This window comes from Anolis sagrei, chromosome 3 (genome assembly GCF_037176765.1).
Source record: "Anolis sagrei isolate rAnoSag1 chromosome 3, rAnoSag1.mat, whole genome shotgun sequence".
NCBI classification, from domain to species: domain Eukaryota; kingdom Metazoa; phylum Chordata; class Lepidosauria; order Squamata; family Dactyloidae; genus Anolis; species Anolis sagrei.
The window spans coordinates 260,860,947-260,867,589 of NC_090023.1; positions in this window are offsets into that span (position 1 = coordinate 260,860,947).

Below are 6,643 nucleotides of genomic sequence, written 5' to 3' on the forward strand. Positions count from 1 at the left end.
CACCTCTGCTGTGCTGTAATTATTAAAATCACTTTTAGAGCAATGTTGTAATTTCAGCTTTGAAAAAGGACAAATCTATATAAGTGAAAATAGGTATTTATCTGCATTTTAGTCATGCAAAGGCTCCTACATGGCTTAATGGATATGGACCAAACATGGTACATATACCTTCTTGAGCCAACTTAAAATACTGGTGGGATTCCATCTAAAACAGTGGTTCTCAACCTGTGGGTCCCCAGATGTTTTTGGCCTACAACTCCCAGAAATCTCAGCCAGTTTATCAGCTGTTAGGGTTTCTGGGAGTTATAGGCCAAAAACATCTTGGGACCCCAGGTTGAGAACCACTGATCTAAAACATCCACCCCAAAAACAAATAAATAGATATGTATATAAGTAGCACTCAGATGCAACAACAAGAGGCAGTAAAGGTTACCTCAGCCCACATCTAGACTGCCATATAAAATCCAGATTATCTGCTTTGAATTGGATTATATGGCAGTGTAGACTCATAATCTAGTTAAAAAAAGATTATATGGATTATCTGCTTTGATACTATGGATTACATGGCAGTATAGAAGGGGCCTGAGCGGGAGAGATGACAAAGGGAAGAAGGTAAGGACATCAGCAGGCAAGATCATGATTGTGGAGATGTTCTAAATGAAGTGGTTCTCAACCAGTTGGCCTTCAACTCCCAGAAATCCTAACAGATGGTAAACTAGCTGGGATTTCTGGGAGTTGTAGGCCACAACACCGGGGACCCACAGGTTGAGAACCACTGTGGGGAGCTTCCTAGGGGCCATCCAGACAGCACTTTATTGAGGTATCTACTGCAATATAAGGAGGGGCTGTCCAGACAACGTTCTGGACAGTCCCTAATTAATTTGCAACAAACCAGGAAAATCTTGGTTTGTAGGGAATTAATTTGATAGTGGATTTATTCCACAGCTTCTTGGAAGGATAAATCCAGTATTTCTGGGTCTGGACTGCAGAATACCACAGTCCAGACAGTATTTCCACAGTTTACTGGGCTAAATAAGCCCGATAAACTGTGGGAATATCCACTCCCCTCCCTGCAAGCCCCCAGATCCCTTTGAAAAGTACTAAAAACGTACTTGCCCTGCATTACAAGCCTTGGCTGGTTTGTAATGGAGAAGGAGGAAAGGAGTCCTTCAGATGACAGAACTTGTGTTCAGTTTTTAACAGAATCTTGTATTCAGAGCACTGTAGCATGGAGAGAGAAAAACTGAGTTAATTTGTGCTGAGGAGCTAAGTACTGAAACTTTTATAAAACACTAGTGGCTAATTACTTATTTCTATTAAATAGCATTGCAGAATGCATACCCAGGTGCATTGACAGGCTTCATTGTCAATAACAAGTGATGGGATCATCATGTCAAAGAGTTAGATTGATCAATATTATATATACATGCTGTCATGCAATTAAGCGCAATGCAGGTTTGCCTCCTTGGTGTAATAAAGTATTCTAGCAATTACTAATGTGTAATCTGTAGCAGGGCTTCTTAAACTTTTTTCTCTTTTTACCTGAGAAATTTTTACATGGCTTCAGGTATATAGGTGTACAAAATAAATACAAAAATCAAACATTTACTAATAATCAACCAGCATTTGCAAGGTTAATCTTCCTTTTTATGAAGTACAGCTGAAGCATTGTCTGCAAACTCCATTGTAAACATTGCAAATTATTGTTAACCAATATATGTAAATGGTTAAAACAGCCATTGAGTGCCATTACCATTGCCAAATTGGCAAAAGTATGATAGTTGGGCCCCAGTGCTGGTAGCGCTATACTGGTTGCACAATGTGGCTCTGAATTAGAAAAGAGAACACGTGCGCGAGATAGCGCACCGAGTGAGAGACCCAGTTGCGGCAGGATACCAGTGAAGTAATGTAATGCAAGTGGGGCAGGATAACAGTGAAGAAATCTAAGAGTGACTGGATTTCATTCATTTTTCACTACTGCTCGTATTTCCCCTCTCCTTTATATCCTTCCTTCCAAAGCAACAATGTTTTTGAACATGTTTGCATTCGATCTCCGGATAGCCTACATCAATATACTTGGCTGTTTCCCCTCCCCTTTTCTACCAAACTACCTTGCATAGGGTCTCCGGATAGCCCACATCAGTATGCTTGCCTGTCTAGTTTGGTAGAAAGGGTGTGGGTGGGGGGGATTTCTACCGAACTACCTTGTTGACTCGTACCTGCATCTCTCACTGCATGCGGTCTCTCGCAAAAGTGGTGCTGTGTCTGGCACATGTGTTCCCTTCTCTAATTCAGAGCCGTGTTACGCAACAGCATAACGCTACCAGCACTGGATCCCAGCTATCATACTTTTGCCACCAAATTTTTCCTGACACCAATGTTGAGCGAATGGGACCACATTAAGGGTCAGGATCCATAGTTTAAGAAACAATGACCTAGAGTTATGCACTTGTGACCATTAAGCATTCACAATTCCTAAGTAGAGTCTATGAAAGTTTCCCAATGTCTTCCTCTTGAAAGATGCCCGTCCAGACTTTATTTATAGACCCTGACAGAAGGAGACAGTCCTTTCCAGAATTAAAAATTACTTACATAGGTTTTTAAATCTCTCTGTGTTATTGTATATATGTGAGTTATATTAATTGTATTGTTTTATTTGCTTAGTGTTTGTTGTTTGTATTGATGTGTTGTTGGGCTTGGCCTCATGTAAGCTGCTCCAAGTCCCCTTGGGAAAATAGTGGCAGGGTATAAAGTTTTTGTTGTTGTTGTTACTGTAAAGAACTTCTTCCTCAAATTTAGGTAGAATCTCTTTTCTTGTAATTTGAATCTAATTATTCATGTTCTTATCCATGGAGCAGTAAAAAACAAGCACACTCCATCTTCTACGTGGCATCCCTTCATATATTTAAAGAAGTCCTTTGTGTAGTTTTGCCAGGTTTTCACAATAGCAATGAAGGGCAATTAACATTCATGACATGCAGGGTGGTTGATCAGGAAGCAGCTATTAGCAAGTTTATATTCTACCTAGATACCAAATGGAGGCATTGATTTCAGGCAATTCAGCCATATGTTTCTCTGTATAATGAACATGTTGTCATTCATAAGGTGCATGGTGCATGCATTTCCATCTTTTGGAAGGGCCCACATTATAAAATATGGAATTTTTTGTACCTTATTCTGTCTATATATAAAAAGAAATGTTTTCCAATCCATAAATACTTGGAAATATCCTTATAATAAGGGATGCCTGTTAGTCCTAAGAGAGACAAACTTGACAATCTTCAAATCAAGGATATCCCTTAAAGTAATGGATACCTAGCAACCTGACTTATTAGCTCACCTTTCAGCCTTTTGCAGATGTACTGCTCCTTGTTCCTTACTTCAGTGATTCTCAACCTGTGGGTCTCCAGATGTTTTGGACTTCAATTCCCAGAAATCCTAACAGCTGGTAAACTGGCTGGGATTTCTGGGACCAACAGATTAGGAACTACTGCCTTATATGATGCATGCATTCAGTACATGGTTCTGTAAGGGGACCTCTATAAGTGTAACCAAACTATTTTACATGATTTTTAATCCTATTATACCCCCAACTAAAGTACCATCTATTATTTAACTGGATTTGTCTATGCCTTGACTCACCATGCAACAGTTGGTCCAATAAAGCTAGAATAATTGGGATTATCCCACAGGATTCTGGCCATGCATCTGTGCCTTCTTGCATTGTGAGTAACTATACATCGATGTTCCACTTGAAGGAGCAAAACTTGCAGAAGAAGTGACTCTGTGTGTCCCATTGACTGTATGATGTTGATACTCAACAGAATGGCTGATTTGTACCACAACCAGTGTGCAACTACATGATTTATTTATTTACTGTATTTGTATACCACCTTTCTCAGCCAATTGGTAACTCAAGGCGGTTTGTAGATTTACCCTATGTAAAGTATAATGAGTAAAGTATAATGGAGGGAAGGATATTAGGGGCAAAGATGGCCACATCATGAGAAGACAGGAAAGCTTAGAGAAGACAATGATGCTTGGGAAAATGGAAGGAAAAAGTAGGAGGGGGCAACCAAGGGCATGATGGATGGATGGCATCCTTGAAGTGACTGGCTTGACTCTGAAGGAGCTGGGGGTGGTGACGGCCAACAGGGAGCTCTGGCGTGGGCTGGTTCAGGAGGTCACGAAGAGTTAGAAGTGACTGAACGAATAAACAACAAAAGTATAATGCCATCTGAGACAAAAAAGTCATGCAAAAACCCAAATAATGTAAGACCCATATCTGTGGAGGATACATCCTTGGCTGATACTGTGAATAAAAAGGTAAAGGTTCCCCTTGGCATTAAGTCCAGTCATGTCCGACTCTGTGGGGTGGTGATCATATCCATTCCTAAGCCGAAGAGCCAGCATTGACCATAGACACCTCCAAGGTCATGTGGCCAGCATGACTGCATGAAGCACCATTACTTTACTGCTAGAGCAGTACCTATTGATCTACTCACATTTGCATGTTTTCAAATTGCTAGGTTGGTAGAAGCTGGGGCTAACAGTGGGAGCTCATCCTGCTCCTGCATTCGAACTGTCGACCTTTCAGTCAGCAAGTTCAGCAGCTCAGCAATTTAACCCACTGTGCCACTGGGGGCTCTGAATACAACATTAAATTACCCAACGTCTAGTCCCAGCATAGCGTAAAGTTGCACTGGAAGACCTAGCAAGTACTGGAAAGATATCCTCTGTAGAAATTTGCAAGGTCCTCCAGCCTAATTCATTGGTAACGTTCAGGGGAAGCATATGACAGAAATTGCCTGGGAATTCCTAAGAAGACAGTTTTTATCTGGGTAAGTGAAACCATGACCATGGGTTCTGCAGTTATTATATGCTTAATTCCATGGATGGATGGATGGATGGATGGATGGATGGATGGATGGATGGATGGATGGATGGATGGATGGATGGATGGATGGATAATTGGACGGACGGACGGACGGACGGATGGATGGATAGATGGATCTCTTTTCAACTATGTTTTTGCCTTGAATCTCAGTTTTAAAGAGGCGATAAGGCAGAAATAAGTCAGTACAATACCAATGCAATATATGTCGTTGGAATAAAAGTCCCAACATTCATCAGCTGTGCTGGCAAGAGTGGCTGGGCATAGCAGTCTAACAATTATTGGAAGGCCCCATAATTTCTTGCTATTTTGGTCACTGTGAGGCTTCATGCCATTTTATTTAAAAGATGATCCATAGCTTAGGAGTTTTATTCTCAAATGACAACTCTCAGACTCCCCAGTAAATAAATATTATTTATTTAAAACATTTATATTCCGCCCTTCTCACCCCGAAGGGGACTCGGGGCAGAGCACAACATATTCACGGGAAACATTCAATGCCGGGACACAGATTCACATACAATCCATAAACATTAAAAAACATTTGTCAAAATATTAAAATACAACATGTAAAACCGTCCTAGCCATCCACATCAAATCCAATTGGCCCTGTCATTCTTCCCACTGCTGCTTCATTGCCTTGTCCCGAAAGCTTGGTCCCACAGTCAAGTTTTTACCATCCTTCTAAAGGACAGGAGGGAGGGGGCTGATCTGATCTCATCAGGAAGGGAGTTCCATAGCCGGGGAGCAATCACCAAGAAGGCCCTGTCTCTCGTCTCCACCAATTGTGCCTGTGACAATGGTGGGACGGAAAGCAGGGCCTCCCTGGAGGATCTTAATCTCCATGATAGTTCATAGGGGGAGATGCGTTTGGACAGGTAATTTGGGCTGTGGCCGTTTAGGGCTTTATAGGCCAAAGCCAGCACTATGAATTGTGCCCGGTTGCAAACTGGCAGCCAGTGGAGCTGGCATAACATGGGAAATGTATGCTCCCTGTATGCCACCCCAGTTATTAACCTGGCTGCCTCTCGTTGGACTATTTGAAGCTTCCGAGCAGTCTTCAAAGGCAACCCCATGTAGAGTGTGTTGCAGTAGTCTATTCTAGATGTAACGAGAGCATGGACCACCATGGCAAAGTCTGACTTCCCAAGGTACGGATGCAGCTGGCGCACAAGTTTTAATTATACGAATGCTCCCCTGGCCACCGCTGCAACCTGGGATTCCAGGCTCAGTGATGAATCCAGGAGAACTCCCAAGTTGCGAACCTGTGCCTTCAAGGGGAGTGTGACCCCGTCCAGCACAGGTTGCGACCCTATACCCTGTTTGGCCTTGTGACTGACCAGAAGGACCTCTGTCTTGTCTTGTCTTGTCTAGTAGGATTCTGGGAGCTTTAATCCAAACTTTTTACTGGCACTTGCCATGTTTAAATGTTTAAAAGCATTTCGGTTCCATAGAGGGAAAGGGAGATAAGAAATTAACAGTGCAGTATTAAGCATTCCTGCGTTGAGATACATGGGACTTACTCCCAAGTAAATTCGGATGACATCTTGAAATGAATCAGTAAAAAGGTCTGAGGGTCTCAAAGCTGATTCTCCTTGCATTACTGCGTCAGTGTCATGAATTTTTTTAAAAAATAATTCATGATTTCTTCCCCACCTCTGCACTGCACGTCTTAAACCCAAAAGTAAAGGGCTGAAAAAATGAGGCAAATACAACACTGACCGCCTTGGCCCCCCTGCAGACGCCTGC